General features: G+C 45.0%; 1 protein-coding gene across 4 annotated transcripts in view; it reads left to right on the forward strand.

Moving 5' to 3' along the window:
* Positions 1–19,422, forward strand: part of SBF2 (SET binding factor 2) — a 1,701,375-nt gene that overhangs the window by 1,259,991 nt on the left and 421,962 nt on the right. The window lies entirely within an intron of this gene.

Genomic DNA, 19,422 nt, shown 5'->3' on the forward strand with positions numbered 1-19,422 from the left:
TTAAATAGTTACTCTGGGGTCGTTTGTTAGTTTTTTTTTTTTTTTTTAACAATTTCCTATGAGTGTCTAAACAAAACTGCAGAGCGAAATTCGGTTTTAGATTTGTACGCTTTACGGCCGATTGCCTATTTACGTTTACATGAAAGCACTCATGTATATTTAACATAGGCAAATGCTACTAATTCATAGCAAGCATTGTTAAAGCTTACAATCATCTCCTTCTCCAGAAGCAAGTCTCGAAGTAGATGGGCATGCAACATTATGACTCTCACCCAGTAATTGTGTCACGCGATGTGTCAACTGGACAAATGTGTGCCCCAAATACAGTTTTTCCAAAATATGGGCTGGTGTAAAATATGGCTGTCGGTCATGGGTGTGTGGGAAATAGTGCAAGGGCAGGTTAAGATTAACCAAAATAATTAAGGACACATTAACCATAGCTTTTTTTTTTTAGCTAAGTCTGTTTTTGCGAGAATCACGTTTATTTTCATGTCGACAGTATAATGTGTATTTATGATGAATATTCCCTTTGATACATTTGATTTTGTACTATAAAATGAATGATTGCATATGATGGACATTCCTTTGCACAATATATCACACAGTGTTTTAGTGTATTTGAGAAATGCAGCTGAACAACATAGTCTGTGTGCTGCTGAATATCCTCTCCCAGTAGTAGCCTCACACCTAGTGCCCTCCACCATCTCATTTAGGATATAGGGTAGCAGGCTGCAGTGAATGAGGGCTAGGGACGCTATTCCCACTCTCAAGGAGCCCTTCCATCCACCACACATGCAAAGAATGGTGAGATATGTACATCGAAAGAAAGGGCTACCCGTGGATAGGCCAAAAAGAAAATGATGGGCTGGAGGCTCAGAACCCCCAAAGGATTCTCATGGGTACTGGTGCAACAAAGCCAGAAAGGTTGTCAGTAGAGTAGGATGTATGGGGTCACCTGAAATCCATGCCAACTGAGGAAAATGGTGGGTGCTATGCTAGTTTTATCAGTACAGTGGAACTATTGTAGTACTGTTTCCAACACTATGAAAACCAGTAATGTTAATGAATCCACAGACATTATTGGAAAGATGGCCCCAAGCATCTAGCAGTATGCATGCAGCAAGTCTGGGGCTCATGGACGAACGTAACCACACTGAGGATTGAGCAGTCCTGGCTTCGTCCTCCCACACTGTGGCAAACACACTTCGAAAACTCATCCAAAGCAGCCCCAGCACTTACAATCTGGCCTGAGCACAAATTGAATGCCCTTGTTGCCCATATATTATTGCAGGTAGAAGTCACTGTGGATGACCTCTGCCTTCATACGCAAGAGCAGTAGCCCTGCTGGCAGAATCACACTTGCGCAGTAAGGGACTGTGGATGTATGTGCATCCACTGAGATCATCTTTGAACAGACTTTGTTAAAGCATAACTAAATACATTCAGAACTACCCCCCTCACAAACACACATGGCCATGTTGGAAAGGGTAAAAGGTCTTTTAAAGATGGTTACACAGTTGCTGCCACTTAAAGCGCAAGGGGACTCGGATAGCAAACTGGTACTGGGTGGTGCCCTTTTTTTAATAGAGCAAGGGAGAGGATGGAGTAATGAGTCGCATGAAGAGGGAGAAAAAAATAAAATCCCTCAGATGCACTTAAGTGCAGAATCTAATGTCTAAAGTGGAAGAATACATACCATCCAAACAAAGACAAGACTGAAATACTATTGACGGAAACATCAGAAGACATGGGAAAGACAATTATTCAGGTGCAACGAAGTGAGAACTAAGGAAGTTATCCAATCTTGAGTAATGGGCTGTCCCAAAGCCTTCTCTATTTTATTATTCACAATTGTTTTTTGACAACAGTCAGCTTGACAGGCCAACAGTCTTGTGCCCCGTTCAGAAGTGGTAATCATTGTTTAAATTCTACTCTGTCTGTGATACATCCTTCTCAGACCAAGCTGCCCAAGGAAATTCGCAAATTTGCCCTTAACGAAAATGCATACCACATAAATTAAGTAACAGGCCTGTTCCCACAGATGTTAACCTGAACGAACCTCTTTCTACATTCCCTCTGTCCTATAACGCTTACCCTTACTGAACATATCCTCCTAGTTTTCAGTGACCCGTCATGAAGAAGATTGTCCCCAAAAACCCATACTACAACACTAACAATACTACACCCATTGAATAAGTAGTAAGCACAGTCAGTATAAGTTCACAATACTACCAGTGCATTATATGTAGTCTGCGTTGGTTGGGAAATACTTTTAATGATGCAGGCACAATTTATCAAGCCAAACTATTCTCTTTTAGTTTACACTTATTTATCCACGATGTGTTTTTTTTCAAAATCGAATTCACATTTTTTCTGTAGAGTTTTATCTGACCTTGTGAAGTATGGCACGTACTTGCTTAGAGCATGACACTGCGATATTAACTGCGTGTTGCATATTTTCAGTTTGACTCCATAATAGCAGTAGGTCACATTCAAGGTTAATGAATGAATAACACATTAATTTGCTCTGCACAATGAATGTGTTAGCTGCCTGACTTGCCACTCCTTCTTAAATTCACAGTTTACAGAGACGTGCTTAATAGCTATCGACACATTTTAAGTGAATACTTTCTCTTCCTTTGTACAGATTTTATTTAAACATATATTTATAACACAGGCACGAAAACGTTTTGGGTGTCGAACTGTATTTCCCCCTTCCGCAGGATAAATGTTTAATTGTAAAAGCTTGCATAGTTTTGTACCAGTGTTTATTCTTCCCACTTTTCCTTTTTCAATTTTATTTCACGTCGTTGGCTTGAACGCCATAAGTTCTGGTAGTGCATGTAAAAACATGTGCTTTGATACCCTTATGGTAATACGCCAAAAAGGGTGCAAAAGAACACAGGTTCAGAAAATAGCACAGTGACTTGTGGTTTGAACGTCATAAGAGCGTCCTTCATTTCACGGTCAGGAATTATCCCACTATCAGTATCTTGATCACTTTTTTCTGCTGCCCACCAAGGATATGAAATTTAGACTTATTTGTAAATGAGCCTCTTATTCTGTTGAAGGCAAATTTCAGTGGGCTTTCACAGTACTGTACCCTTCTTATGAAGGACAAAAAAAGGAGATCTAGTTCGGGATATCTCTGCTAGACAAGCAACTGTGAACTATCTAAAATATTGGAGTCCTTGACTAATTTGGGCCTAGTGTCTGTGTTTATCTTGAAATTAGTGGTTAAGTTGAGTTAGTATTGATAATCGTGTGATCTTAACCAGATGGTAGATATGAAATATTAGGAGCAAGGGTGCGGTTAGATATTACAGTGTGCTGCATTCCCCAGTGCTGCACCACATGCACATCTCAGATTTACTCCTTCCGGACTCTACTTCTCATTTCTTGGAGCGATCCCTTGTCCCAGCCAAAGGAAAGGTTTTTAGATCAGTATAACTCCCAAGGGAGCACAATACTTGATGTAGTTTGACAGAAGTTCCAAATTGTCAGTACTTGGAGCCAAACAAACTTTACAGCTACTTTTTCTCTCGATTGTTGTTGACCTCAAGATGTCTCAAAGAAGGCACACCAGTGTCCTCTCTGTGATCTCTTCAAGATAAGGTTTTGACTCTGGAACCAGTGTCATAGAAATATTCCTTAGAGCACGTTGTTTCCAAGAGACTGGATACCCCAAGGCAGAGTATATACTCTTCTGTTTCATTGTTTTTTATTTCATAGCTGAATATATGTCATGCAGGCTTAAAATTGCGCAACAATGTTCGTTTTCCTCAATGGGGCTGCACCCCAAAAATTAAAATAGAAAACAAATTCTAAACAAAATCTTTCATGAGGACCTTTTCACAGTTAGTCAAATGCTTTTCAGCTGCTCTGTTTTTTTCAATGATACATCTCACAAACGTTTATGATTCCTACAAAATCGTTTGAAAGTCTTCCCTTGCACAGTCCAGCTTCTACTTTCCTTTAAGAGCATATGTGGTTCTTTGAACAACCAGTACAGTTCACTGATTGAAGTAAAGAAGCTAGGTGCTGTCTAAGTAAAAGTTTCTGAGTGTTTAAATCCACTTCATTTGGACATCCTATGGCTATTTTTCTTCACAGGCGAAAAGCTGTAAACATTTTAGGCTCACACGATATATTTCAGAAGCAAATGAACTTTAAAAGCAAAAATTAGTAGACTTGTATAGAACTATTTATCAATGAGAAAATGCCACCCATTACTAAAAAAAGAAATTATAAGGAATAGGGTTTGGTTTTAGATTCTTCCATAATGCAAGAAAAAGTCTGTATTTAAGGCTCTTTATAATTCTCTGTACTTGTTAGATTGAAACTTTCCTAATTTCTCAGAGTTGGTTGGTAAGGGTGGGTTCCAAAGTCCCTTGAGGATGGACTTACAGGTGAGTTAAGGGATATCAGATGGATATATATAAATGTTTGTGAACAAATTCACATCTATAAAGACTGATAGAGCTAGTAATCCATTGACTGAGACTGTTTAGGGCAAAACACTCTTGCAGATGGAAAGCCTACAGCAACAAATGCATCTAAAAAGAACAACAGACTTATGATGGGTCCATCCTATAAATGGCTTGAGGGATAGGGCTGACTTGCATGATTTGAACTTTTTCTGAAATCGAGACCTTGCTTACAAGATGGGAAAAAACTGCCTTAACAATTTTCAGAAATCTGTTTGTTGTTGCATTGTACCCAAACAATACATCGCACTAACAGTAGACAGTAACCTTCCCCACCCACGGCCCTTCCTACAAACTCCCCTCCTCCACCCCCAACAAGGCAAAACATGTGCAACCTTCATAAAAGGAGTACATTTCCTTTCTCCAACAGGTCTTTATTGTCCGTTTCCATAGTAGAAACTTATAGAAGAGTTGCTAAAACTCAAATCAGTGATCATTTGATCACCTCGTAGCTGAAACAGGCACTTTATCTCCTGATGTCTTAAATTATGCAGCATCTTCAACCTAATGCAAATGCACACTTTGCTGTGAAGTAGAAAAGTTCTGAAAATTCACTGAACCACCAAGGCTTCTCTTCTCCCTTTTTCATATTGGATAGCAATATATCTTAAGTCTTTAATTACATTTAGTTGTCTTATTTGTTTTTGAAAACCAAGTTGGCTTTGGTTGCTGCCTTTTAAAGTTTGAACCATTTTCAAGGGAGGATTAAGTTACATTTACGAGAAGGCCGTGTGTGTGGGTAAAATGTAGAATTGTGCAGGATTCTGTGTTTTAACTAATTTATTACTTTAAACTTAAAACCTTACTCCGTTTATTTAATAAAACCTTGACTTATGATTCCTAGTTCATCACGATATTGGTCTTGAAACTCGCATTTGCATCAGCTGTAAGTCTTGCAATTACTAAGTATGCACTTGTTTTTGATAGAAACTTGTAACTGCAGACACATTACCTTAGAATATTCTCCAGGCATCAGGCAGGATCTGGAAAAACTTTGAAGCAGTACCTCTGCTCACCAGAAGATGGCACCTGCAGCTCTCCACCAACATTGTCCGCACTGGATGTGGCATGTGCGGCCATATAGGCACCACCAATGCTCACTGATATCAGTTTGTTTCTTTCTGCTCCTACAGATGCAGATTCGGAACTTCTCTGTTCTCTCTGAGGCTGCCTTTTCCTTGAAGTTTGGAGTTTTTTTTTGTTGCAAATTCTACTCTGTGTGCAAGGGACATGTCCCCTAACAGATTGACAGCGTTTAATCATTGTGAGGAATGTTACAGGAAAATGCCTGTCACTGATGCCCACTTGGTCTGCCTGTGGTGCTTAAGGTCATTTCACGACCTGCGGTGAGTGCTCCTGAAATGCATTCAAAGGTCATCCAGGAGGCAAAACTTTTTGTTGCCTGACACTGCAAGGCCCCTTGTCGGTCATAGTCGTGGGAAAAGGCCATTCTTGGACTGGTCCCCGGAGGGCTTGTCGCCCAGGTCCTGCTCTTCAGGTAAGTTGCATAAATAAAAAAAATAGTTGTCTAAATGGATACTACCCTATCATGCTACTCCAAGTCTCCTGACCGGGCTTGAAGTCGCTACACTTCCAGGTCTTGTTCCCTACGTCATTCGGTAGAGACTGTCCCCAGTTCCATCCCACACCAGTCCAGGTTTCCCGTCCCCGAAGCTGCTCCTGCTCAAATTCAGAAGTTCCAGGAGTCTGTGATGTTCCTGTTTGCTCAGTTGACTCTCTGTACAGCGCCATTGGTCCCCATGGTTTTAAGAGGTCTCCCGTCTGGGACCACACCAGCACGACCTCCGTCGCCACCAGTTGGGAACTCTGGAACCGTCCCTTGATCTGTGCCGATGCTGGCATTATTGCAAATGCAGGTGCCATGCCCCACACTGGGCTCTGACCTTCTAACACCTATTCTGACTTCACTGGTAACGCATGTCCCAACCATGGTTCTGTCCGACGCCGAGGTGGTGCAGCATTGACTTTGTCCAAAGCCGAGTTCAACACCGCTTGCTTCTCTTAGTAATCCTTTTGATACTAACACTGTTCCACTGCCTCATATCATCGATTAGTTTATAAACAGCATTTTTGGTACAGATTCAGTTAACAACACTTGCAGTGTCAGCAATGACTTGGCTCTGACATATCATGATGACAACTAGTATCATGAGCTTCGGGCGGTGAGTGGTTGACACCTCCCCTGACTTGGTCTTGTGTTCCCCCCAGGCCCGGCCACCATAGGAACTGCGTCAAGTGTTATGATGGTCTTTAGGGCTGCTGTCAATCTTGATCTCCAGCTTCCTATGCAAGAGTTCAAAACAAGTTGGTTGAGTGAGGTCTTGCAACCAGAAAAAACCACTGAGGAACCTCTTCCTGCCTTTTTATGTACCTGGCTAAACCTTACACAGGTGCCCCATTTACCTGCTAAATTGTCCTTTGCCAGTGAACCGGAGTTCCTTACCCAGTATCCTTCCCCTGACGTCTGATGTTGCAGGTTTCGACAGGCAAAGTTAATCTCAATGCTTTCCCTTCCACCCCACCAGATAGGGAATCAGCAGTTTGATGCTTTTGGGCACAGATTTTTCTCATCTACTAGACTTCCCCTGTGCTATGTGAACAGTGTCTGTCTGCTGAGCAGATTCTTCCATGTGCTGAGGGACAAGTCCACCATATGGTCTTCTCAAGAAACTCATGTTTTCCTCTTCCAAGCAAAGCAGTATGACTGAGATGCGGCAGCAAAGTTTTCCATCTGTGCAACCTTGATACTACTGACTTCTTGGGCCAAGTTATTGCTACCAGTTTCTCCTTCCAGTGACATACTTGGATGTGCCTCACAGGTTTTTCAGGGAGATATCCAATCCACCCTCATGGATATGCCCTTTGACAGCCCTTCCTTTTCAGGGACAAGCTGGATTCCGAGCTGAAGCACTTCAAGGGCAGCAGAGCTATGGCCTGCCCCCTTGGATTGTCCACTGCTTCTCACCCTCTCCCTGTGCTGTTGTTCCCCTTACAAGGTTTTGGCAGGGGGGCCGCAGTATTACTAGCATGGGCACCCTGTCTAACAGCCTTCTCATTCCTTTTTTCTCCCAAAGTTGAGGACTCAATAGGTCACGCAGACAGCAGGGGCAGCACGCAGCCCAGTCCCCAACCTCCCCCCTCCCAGTCCTCTTTAATGTGTCCGTTGTGACCTTCCGCTGGGTTATTCCCTTCCATTTGTGAAAAACCCTGCTTCCCTTTCTGCCATCAAAAGTACACTTGACAGAAGACCAGGTATTCCTTTTATGAAAGGAAGTATAGGCTTTTCTGGCTAAAGGAGCCTTAGCATGAGTGCCAACACCAGAAGTAGGTTGTGGTTGTTATCCCCACTTCTTCCTGGTGCCAAAAAAGGACAGAGAGCTCAGTCCTAGTCTAGATCTTTGCCCTTTCATCACCTTCCTGGGAAAGGACAAATTCAAGATGCTCTCCTTGGCTCAGGTCTCATCTACCCTTGATCCCTGAGACTGGACGATAGCTTGGAACCTGTAGGGTGCTTTTTTCACATTCATATCGTGCTGGCCCACCGGTGTTACCTGTAGTTTACGATGGGCCAGTATCATTTTTAGTTTGATGTGCTTCCATTTGGCCTTACCAGCCTCGCTCATGTGTTTGTGAAAGTGATGGTGGTAGTTGCAGCTAATCTCCTGAGGTTGGGGGACCCAGACTTTCCCTACCTTGATCCCAGGCTGCTGAGGCAGGCTAGCACTGAGCTGTCGTAACCCACCTCCAGACTACGGCAAGCCTCCTGACATTACTGGGATTCACTATAAACATACAATGGTCACACCTGACTTCTTCAAGGGTGCAGCATTTCATTAGTGAATGTTCAGCTCCATAGCAACCTCTTGGAGTTATGAGCCATTGGCACAATTATAATACCCACACAGAGGACCCAGAAGAGCAGTGAATCATGAGAAGCATATTATCCGACAAACCAGGAGCAGTCACGTAACCTTAAGTCAGATGTGTAATGATAACAGCACTTAAGTGTAACTATCAACCTCAGGGAGCCGGAGAGAGGCTGAGAGCAGCATGATACATAAGTGTCGCTCCACAGCATCAGTAATAGCAATTCCACGTTTACCTATCAGTAAGGCAAGGTTGATCAATCTAGATGCTATCTTAGCTTTAGATGACATTAAATAAACCCGGTAGGCTAGCCTGCATGGTAAGTGATAATCGTCTGCTTGTAACATCAAAGATAGTGCTCAACAGAGCAGATCAAAATAGTTGAATAAGTGGGTACTCCCATAACATGCACCGGGGCCACACACTGTTTAGGGCATGTTAATTCAATCATGTCCTCTATTTTGTGCTCCATTCACTTGCTTACTTTTGAGGGTAGGGTTCTCTTTAAGACTCATTACCCTGCTTTTGAGGTAATTCACATTAACTCTCTTCTCAATTGAATAGCCAGATTGAAAGTTTCTTGTGATCGGGCGCTTCTTACAATAAATCTGATGTTATAGTGACAGAAAACTGTGGCAGTCTCAATTTTGAATCATTTGCCAGCAACTCTGTATACTATTCTCCAGTGCTGCCAGTTTATGAAAAAAATAAAAGCTCATCTGTTTGCCCCTTTTCTGATTTATTTTGGATAGAATTTTAGTTGCTATTCTTTACAATAGGAGTGTTATTTTTTTCTGTTGCAGTGACTTGCTTAATCTTGGTTTGGACTAAGGGTATAATTTAGAGTTTAATATATATCCGGGGTTCCCCACTTCACAAAAATTGTGCTTTCCCCCACCCCATTTAGGGAATTTATTGATTGCCATTGGAGCCTTTACCGGCGGCGCCCATGGCCATAAATTGACTGCAGCCCATTCTCGGGTTGGACACTACATTTGAAGCATCAGGCCCGTCCCCCAGGTGCAGATTTACACTGATTGGGTCCACAGAAGAAAAATCAACAGCGTTTTAAATGTACATGAAGAAAACTCCCTGTGTGTACCTATGTGTCAGATCCATTTCTGCGAAACTAAGTAGGATGTCGAACAGTCTTCCAAGACGTGGTTGGCCTGCCCAACTTCATTTCTAATGAACGTGCTTTCACTCCTTTGACAGGGAACACTTTAATAAGAAAAAGTGCCACAGCGGTGGTTAACTCTAAACAGGGCAAGTAATCTGCAGTGGAAAGAAGGCCTCAGCCACTCCGATGAGCTTCTCAAGCAGTTTGCAGGGGACTAAAGGACCTCCTAAGTGTTGTGATGATTGTAAAGCCCTCTTCATGGTAGAGCGGGTGCACTGAATACCTACCAAGAAACCTATCCGAGGGACCCCGACGCGTCCAATAGTGGCAAAAATACTGAACTATAGGGACAGAGACATGCTACTCCGGGCAGCATGAGAATGCGCACTACTCACTTTTGCCAGCTCCAGAGTATCTCTCTATCCAGACTACACAATGTTGGTACAACGCCTCCTGGCTTCCTTCCAAGAACTGAATAGACACCTCAGAGCACATGGCCTTGTATACGTGTTGATATTCCCAGCAAAATTGAAAGTTATAGATGAACGACGCTCTCATTTATTTGATTCTCCACCGTCAGCCAGAGAACGGCTACACCAAAATTTCCAGGGAACACAAGTGACCAACAAGATGAGCTTGTATCACAGAAATCGAACCGTCATGCTCGGCGTACCCACAGTAAACTGGATACCATGATAGCCGGGGGAGTAGTACCGTCACCACAACAGGCCTGTGAAACTCAACCGGAAGGTATTCAGCTTGCTTCTACCCTACGGGATCCCAGCTGAAGTCCATCACGGAGTCATCCCTGGCTGGGGACTCAGACTCCAAAACTGAGGGCAGCGTAGCCTTTTTCCCGACTATTACAACGCAGCCTGCCAATGAACTCTGAAGGCCCAAACTGCTGCCCTTATCGCTTACATGTCTCCAACTCAGCGCTCCTGCAAGAGATGCCTGGAGAAACCCTCCCTCCCACCGCCCTGTATCCCAGACTGTTACACTGATTTCTATCTGATGGTTTTTAACCAGCACTACAATTGCTCTGCAACATCTACGTGTGACATCCTTGAATTCTTGAATGCTTAATGTTGGGAACTACTATGTGTGCAACTTATTACAGATGAGACCTTGGTCCGGACGTTTGGCAATGTGACATGTTTACCTTGCAGATATATAGTTTGGCACATGGACAAGGGCACCCCATCAGTGTAAGGCTTGCTATCTCCATATCCATACAGTTTTGTTAAGTTTGGATCACTGGTCGAGCACAGTTTTCCACGCTGGACCATGTATTGGGTAGGTGTATTTTTTGTTGTTGTTACACTTCTGTCATCACTAGAACCATGGTGGAGCGCATTAGTACCATAGAGGCGGCACTGCTCGGCATTCACTACGCTAATTGAAATGGCCACAATCACTAAATCATACAATATAATTACTTGAAATATTAGGGGTCACTCTATAAATGACACAGGATACTGGCACAGTTGCACAGGCGACACGCTCACCTAGCCTTCCTACAAGGAAACCCACCTTACTGCCCCAGAAGCCCTAAAATTGCAATGCAAATGGAGGAGACAGTTGTTCCATATCTCCTTCTTGGTGTATGCCCGGGGAGCAGCCATATGGATATGGGCGGGGATTCAGTTCTCGGTCCAAGATACAAAAATTGATAGACAGAGCCCATATGTACTGCCCAGGGGACTCCTGGATGGGGAACAGATAGTGCTAGGATGTTTTTATGCACCGAACCAAAAACAAGATGTTTTCTATGCACGCCTATCCATGGTGCTATCAGATTGGGTTCACCTTCCATGGGTTTTGGGTGGGGACTCGAATGCAGTACTTAATGTTCTTCTTGACTGCTCACACCCACCCCTCCCGAATGCCACACCGGTTTGCCAAGTCAGAGCATTGTGACAATGGGTTGAGGGTTGGTATCTGGTGGATGTATGGCGGAGCCGTAATGGGGACGCAAAGGAATATTCCTTTTAATCCGACCCGAATATGCTCCATTCCTGCCTACACCCTAATCCTGTGCACCTCCTGCTTGCAGTCCCACATAGCCCATGCTACATATTTAGGCAAAACATTGTCTGACCATAATCCCTCTCGAAATCTAGCTAGTTGGGGACGGGTACCCATTCCAATACCAACATGGCGCCTACAGCCCACGCTATCAGAAGACACAGTATATTGGGAAACACTAGCTACTACTATAGACACATTCTTTTCAGAAAACATAAACACTGCCTCCTCCCCACTCATCGAGTGGGAGACCTCCTCCATTTCTATGCTGGTGGTAGCACGGGCGGAAATACTGAAAGACCTCACACACCTAGAAAATAATCTGGGCGTCCTGGAACAAGTGGCAGCACTAGACGACACCAAAGCAGCACAATTACAAACTGTACGGATCCGTCATGCGGAACTCCTAGAGCACCTGTGGGTTGTGGATTACAGATTTTACACTCAAAAGGCACATGCGGAGACGGACAAACCTGGCGCCCTCCTTGCCAAACTAATCAGTCCACAACGATCTCCTATTACTATACTTACAATACAATCCCCACGTTTGTGAATAGTAGATAATCAAACTAGCATCAATGAAGCTTTTTGTCAATACTACACTGACCTCTATGCCGCACCTCCACCTGTAGACCCCAACACCATACACACTTTTCTGCACCAGTATCCACTTCCTCAGGTGTTAGCAGTAGAGAAGGAGGCGCTGCGAGCTCTGATCGCTACCACTGAGATTCGTGAAGCAAAGAGGGAGATGGCCTGTAATAAGAACCTTGGGTCTGATGGATTAACAGTGGACTTTTATGCCATATCCGTTAACCGCCTATTCCCCCACCTTGAAAAGTTAGACTGTAGGTCTCTAGAAGAAGGAATGCTTCCTGCCACAACGTGAGAGGCAGTGGTGACTTGCTTTTTAAATCAGATAGGCCCCCTACACAGTTGTCCTCTTATACACCCCGGCCTATTTTAAATACAGAATACAAGCTCCTCAGTAAGGTATTGGCATGCCAACTTCTCCCACTGCTACTACACATGGACCAAAGTGTATCTGTTAACTCTGAATATTAACTCTGAATGAAGGTGTGTGACACATTAACTCTGAATGAAAAGATATTGGGGAACTAAGTTATGAGTCTTCTAAAACGTTAGCGGCATAAACCTATACTGAAAGAGGACAGCTCAACCGCAAATTTCTGTGACATGTTTCATCATTGGTGTCCACTTGGACGGACTCAGCTATTCATTGGAGTTCAGAATAAAGTTTGGCTGGATAGTTCAACCAGATGCATTAAAATACCTTGTGTAAACTCAAAAGAGATATTTTTCTTTATTTAGTGGGTACCCTATGTTTGATTAAAATGGTCATGTAGTCGCTGTCAAAACTAATGTATCGAATAGCCACTATTGTTTTTCTTGTATGTTTCAGACATTCAGAGTGCCCAGTTGGGTCCTTGACTTTCGTCAGGGCTGGACAGAACCCTAACTCCAGTGCATTTATATTCATGTATACAAATGATGTAGGGATATTAGGATCTCATACCTATTTTCTTGGTGAAAATTGAAAAACCTAAGATGTAAAAAAGGGTTATTAAATATTAAACATTAGAAACATTCAGCACAGCTAGGTGTTTATGGCAGCCCTACACAGTGAAATTTCTGAGTGTGGTATGTGTTGTGTGCTCAACAAGTATAACAGACACAGCAAACAAAGAAGGAACAAGTTTAATCTCTATCTAATCATACCAACTTACCCAAACTTGGGTTTTGAATCTGTTCTTGGAAGTAAAGAGGGGGCAGTTACCTGAAGTAAAAATTTCACCAAGGTACGTTTCCCACCAGGCCAGCAGAAGAAGCAGCTTATGCAGTCCTTATCTGTCCTACAACGGCAGCTTGACTCCCCCTTGCACCGCCTTCTTTTTGCTCTGCTCTAGACCAAGGAGACTGGATGGTAGCATTGGACTTGCAGGATGAGTATTTCAGTGTCTCCATCCTGCCTCCCCACAGGCATTACCTGCGATTTAAGGTGGGCCACAACCACTTTCAGTTTACCGTGCTCCCCTTCTGGCTCACCAGCACCCCTTGGGTGTTCGCCAAAGTGATGGCGTTGGTCGCAGCTCATATGTGCGGGTTAGGGGTTTCAGTCTTCCCCTACCTCGACGACTGGCTGGTGAAGGCTCTTTTGACCCAGGCTGTCCTCACCTACCTTCAGACTATGACGAACCTCCTGCATAAACATGCCAAAGTCACACCTGACTCCCTCTCAGATGCTCCCTTTCAGCTGAACTGCTCTTGACACTGCAGTTTTGGGCCTATACTCCTGAACAGCTAGTCCAGGATATTCAAGTTATGATTCTAATGTTTCCGCCTATATCCTGGATTTCGGTGAGTCAGAATCTGAGGCTGCTAGGCCTCATGGCATCCTGCATCATGAGTGGCATCTCCATTCGACGGTGGCACAAGGACTCATTCAGCAGTGGGGAGAGCCGTGGTTAGATCTGTTTGCCTCATAAGAGAATGCGCAATGTCAGCAGTATTGCGCATTGGAGTTTCCAAGGCGGCACATGTTTCGGTGATGCTTTTCGTATCGAGTGGAGCTCAGGGCCACCTGTATGCCTTTCCACTCATACCACTTCTGCCCAGAGTTCCCAAGAAGAGAACTCTGAATAACCGGGCACAAGCAATCTTGGTGGCTCCGGACTGGGCACAGAGAGTCTGGTATCCTGGGCTTCTGAAAATGAGCATCGATCCTCCGATCAGGCTTCCCCTTCGGGACGATCTTCTGTTGCAGCAGCAAGGGAAGGTCCTCCGTCTCAACTCTGCACTCCCATGTTCAGAGATTGAGCGACTGCAGTTGACAGCCTTCGATCTTCCTCCCGAAGTCTGTAAAGTTGTTCTGGCAGCCAGTCATCCCTCCACTAATACGGTGTACGCCTGCAGTTGGAAACACTTTGCAAATTATTGTACAGAAAAATCTATTGGTCCTCTTTCTGCTATTCTCTCTGATATCCTTCTCTTTATCTTGTCCCTTGCCCAGCAGGGCTCTGCATTGGGCACACTCAGGGGATAGCTTTCTGCCTTATCAGCTTTTCTCTGGCTGCCCAATCAGCCTTCGTTATTCAGGTCTCCTACTGAAAATGGATTCCTCAAAGGGCTTGTACATATGTTTCCTCCTACATTCTTGTTGTCTTTCTACCCTGACCGCACAAAAGAGTTCCGGGTGGATGACCAACTCTTTGCGGGGCACGTGGGAGCAAAGAAAGGTCAGGCAGTGCAGATCCGAACCATTTTGCGCTGGTTCGTTCTCTGCATAAAAATCTGCTGTGCTCTGTCAAAAAAGCCATCACTGCCTTAGCAAGATATGTACCAGTCCTGGACATCTGTTAGGCTGCAACGTGGGCATCTCTGCACACGTTTGCCAAACACTGCTGCCTGGACAGTCAGGTCCGCAAAGATGGGCACTTTGCCCGTTCGGTCCTACAGGTCTTTTTAGTTTGAGGACAATTTCTCCGCAGCCCACCACCACCAGTAGGTTATGGCTTGGCTATCTAATCCAAAGGTAAGGAATCTGTAGCTAGAATTCTCTGTCAGATGAACAAGTTAGTTACCTTTGGTAACATATTATCTGGACTCTATCTGGCTGCAGATTCCTTACACCCACCCATGCCTCCCTGCTCTGCGGATTAATTTTCTAGAGGTAAGGATTGTCCATTTCAGAGTCCTAGTCTTTTCATACAGACAAAGCTGTTGGTTCTTTCCATGGCTCTGTGCTTCTGGCGTGGAAGTTTGTGGAAATGTACTGACACACGTGTGCCTGGGTGGTTCCTTGATTAGGAAATCGTGATGTCACAAACTGCTCCATCTACACAATGCCATGCGAATCCGAACAATGCCACCCATCGGTGTGCGCAAGGGTATTTATTGCTTAGCAAAAGTTGTGATTTCCAAGCTGATGCCTGTAGATTCTAAAGGTAAGGAACCTGCAGCTAGAGAGAGTCTCTACCAGATAATTCGGTACAGAAGATAAGTAACTTTTTCTTTAAGACTTTTCGGCCCCTTTGCGAAGCAAGGCTGCCTTTCAGACAAGCATATATCATAAAATACATATAAAACAATCTTCATACAATCTATAGAAATGAGTTAAGCACCTTAAAGGAATCCTTATAAAAAGTGCGAAAATCTGTATATTTAAAAAGGTTTAAATGATAAAAGCCCCCCCCATCTTCTTCTGACCACACATAATCCTTCAGTCTTCATCAGAATATATCTTTCAATGGAACAACATAGTTTGTTTCATGGAGCAGGGGCAAGGCCAGCAAAATTTCCTGTTTGTACTCCAAGCCCCAGCTTTTCCTCCTGAATATTCCAATCAATTATATTTCTAACCCAGACAGGTTACTTAGGGGGTGAATGATTTGTTCATCCAGTTCGCCTGGCTATTCTTTTTGAAGTAATGGGCTAATAATACTCGGTCATAGTAGTGTACATGGAGCAGTTCAGTAAGAAATGTGTCAGATCTTCTGTGGCACCACAGTGGCATCTAGCAGACATTGCAGTGTTTCCTCTTTTTAGGGGTTTGTTTAATAGTAAGCAACCTCCTCTCTCAAGGGCAAACAGCCTCCTTTCTTTCTCATTTGCCAATAGGATTAAGTTCTGTTGTGCACTTGGTAAAGATTGGAACATTCTCCTGTGTTGGACATTGGATAGACTGTCAAGTACACCCGTTCTCAGTTACTTTGCAAGGTGCATTAATTGTTTGGTCAGCAAGAGGTGTATTTGCCTCTTCGAAATCATTGAAGATTGCTAGGGGCTTGAAATAGTGCTCAGCTGAAAATGTTTCTCCAAAGTCCGGTTGACCATAATGTTTAGACATGATTCAAGTCTTTTTAGGACATATTTCAGGAGAGTTTTCTCACATGTGCATATTAAATGGAGGTGTAGCCCACATCAGATTCCAGGATAGCAGTGGGAACTTCTTTGCAGAGTTTGAGCATTGATTTCCAGAATTTCCGGTCAAAGCGGCCAACGAGGCCAGGACTTTTATCAAGTCTTCAGAGTTCAGGACCACAGACAACTTGACTTTCAATCTTTAAGAAAACCTTATCTATGTGGTTGGGCAATCGATGTTCATGTTTCCTGACCAATCTTTGGATATCATTTGCTGGTGCTGTCACTTTTTTTAGGGTAATTTTGATATGTTTTGTCCAATTGAGGTTTCTTTTGATTTCTATCCTCAGATATTTAAAGGGTTCCACTTTTTCTAGGGTTGAGCCGTTAATATAGAAGATAGAATTTGTATTTCTGTTTGACTTGAGTGTCATGATTTTAGTTTTCTCAGTGTTGAATTATTTTGCAATATGTTTCCATGGCTGCCAGTTGAGCCCACAGGCTCCTTGCAGTTTTGGCAATCAGAACTGAGTCATCTGTATATAAAAGTGCTGTTATTTTAAAACAGGTTATCATGGCTATATTCTCTGTGGCTTTGCTTACTTCCTCGTAAAGATTATTGATGTACAAGAGATGGGCCAGCGGACACCCTTGTTTTACTCCATCCCTATTGTGAAATTTTTCTTTCATTGATAAGTTCTTGTTGGGTTAGTCTAACTAGCAAGGTGGTATCGGTATACAAGAGTTGTATCTGATAGAGACTTCTAGTTGCAGATTCCTTACCTTAGAATTTCCTTCAGGCGTCAGACTGGATCCAGAGATTTTTCTTAGAGCAATACCCTTGCGCGTTGGCATGTGGTGTCGGTCAACTCCGCGGGCGTCGTTGGCGTTGTGGTTGCCGTGATGACGTCGGGAGTACTATATAGACGCCGCCTCCACGTAGGTCTCGGTTTCGCTCGAGAGGAAGGTCTCAAGATCGGTTGTGCAGTCATCACCACTCGTCTTCTTCCAAATCCTCCGGTAAAGGTAAGAAGATGAAGAAGTCCCATCGCTCTCCGACTTCGCACTGTCACTCGGCCGACGCGGTAAGAGCATCCACGCACTAGGCCTCCGGCCTTGAAGCATGCATCTGGGTCGGCTCTCCACTTCCCCGAGTTTGCTGGAGTGACCCCCGCCCAACTTATTTGAGTTGTCCGACCCCGATACCGCGCCTTCGGGCCCAGGGGGTTCGGTTGAGGGGCCCTCGGGTTCCGTGCCGGCGGCTTCGGCCACCGGGGTGACCTCCGAATCCATCCGCAAATCTGCACCGGCGCCGGTCGCACCCTTGAAACCTTCGCCGGTGCCGGGTCGATCATCGGCGCTCCCGACGTCGGTAGTGTCCACTATCGACGTGGCCCCAATTCTTATCCCCGACGACTTGGAGTCGGAGCGGCGTCAGCCGACGCCGCCTTTGACTTCGATGGGGCCTATTCGCCCCAGGTCGGATTCTGACCCTTTTTCTCATGGGTACGAATATGGGGAGGGATTGGAGGGGCCCGTGGACCCTTATGAATACCAGTATGATCCTTCTATCGACTGGGCTCAGGAATTGGGCAAAGCCAGTGGTCTGGATACCTCTCCTGACGCTGGCATGCTGTCTCCTCCTACCGTGGCTACGGCGAAGGGTGCAACTTGTGGTAAGTAGGGCAGCTGAGGTCCTTGGTCTCGAGCCTCTCACTGTTGAGGTCAGGTCTAATCTCCTGATGGAGGTGCTTTAGCCTGGGGCTTCTACTTCAGAACCCCTTTTACCGTTTAATGAAGCCCTCACCGATGTCCTTTTGGGTACATGGTCCAAACCCAACACAGGGGCTCCTGTGAATAGGACTATCGCACACTGCCATCGGCCCACTCAGAAAGACCCTAAATTCCTGTCCCACCACCCCAAGCGTGACAGTCTTGTTATCCACACTTCCTCTTCTTCAGGCGTATTCCCTTCCGCATCCCTGGATAGGGAATCCAAAAGACTGAAACAGTTTGGCAAGAAGTTGTTTTCTTCCTCCAGTCTCGCGCTGCGGTCTGTGAACACCGCATGCCTTTTGGGCCGCTATACCCATTCATCATGGGATACGGTTGTGCAAGTCCTGCTGCAGATACCGGAGGAGGCCCGTGTTATCGCCTCTCAAGCTGTGAATGATGTGGCAATGTTCACAATCCATTGTGGGCTTGACACAACCGTCTCTCTGGGCCGATCGGTTGCTACAACGGTGGCCTTATGATGCCTCACCAGGTTACATACTTCTGGTTTTTCTGGGGATGTCCAACAGTCACTCATGGACATGCCCTTTGATGGCTCCTGTCTCTTCAGAGACAAAGCGGACTCGGCCTTGGAAAGATTCAAGGATTCCTGGCTACGGCTTGATCCCGCGGTCTTTCCTCTGCCCCTCGCCCACCACAGTCCGCTTTTTGCCCCGTTCGTGGCCACGGAAGGGGCTCCCTGTCGCGTCCTCCACCCAGACACTGTATCACGCACGCTGTTCAGCCTCTGCGTGGCCAGGGATGCGGAAGCCCACGTGGCCATGGGGCAGGGAACCAGAGGTCTGCCCAGTCCACCTCTGCCCCCGCTGCAGCCTCCAAACCCTCCTAGTCTGTCTCCACAGTCCCGTCCAGTTGGTGGCAGGATTCACCATCACCTGCCCCACTGGGAAAACATCACCACGGACAGGTGGGTTTTACAGATCGTTCGTAAGGGCTACTCCCTCCCTTTCGAATCTGCTCCACCACCCATGCCACCATCCTTCAATCACCTTCCAGAGGATCATTTGGCGCTTCTCCGCCAGGAAGTTGCAGCTATAGCCAAGGGAGCTATAGAAAAAGTCCCTGTGCCAGAAGTAGGTCGTGGTTGATATTTCCGCTACTTTCTGATACCAAAAAAGGACAAGGGCTTACGTCCTATCCTAGACCTTCAGGACCTAAACTACTTCCTCAAGAAGGAGAAATTCAAAATGCTCACCCTGGCAGAGGTTCTGTCTGCCTTGGAGC

The sequence above is a fragment of the Pleurodeles waltl genome, chromosome 3_1, assembly GCF_031143425.1.
Source record: "Pleurodeles waltl isolate 20211129_DDA chromosome 3_1, aPleWal1.hap1.20221129, whole genome shotgun sequence".
NCBI lineage: Eukaryota > Metazoa > Chordata > Amphibia > Caudata > Salamandridae > Pleurodeles > Pleurodeles waltl.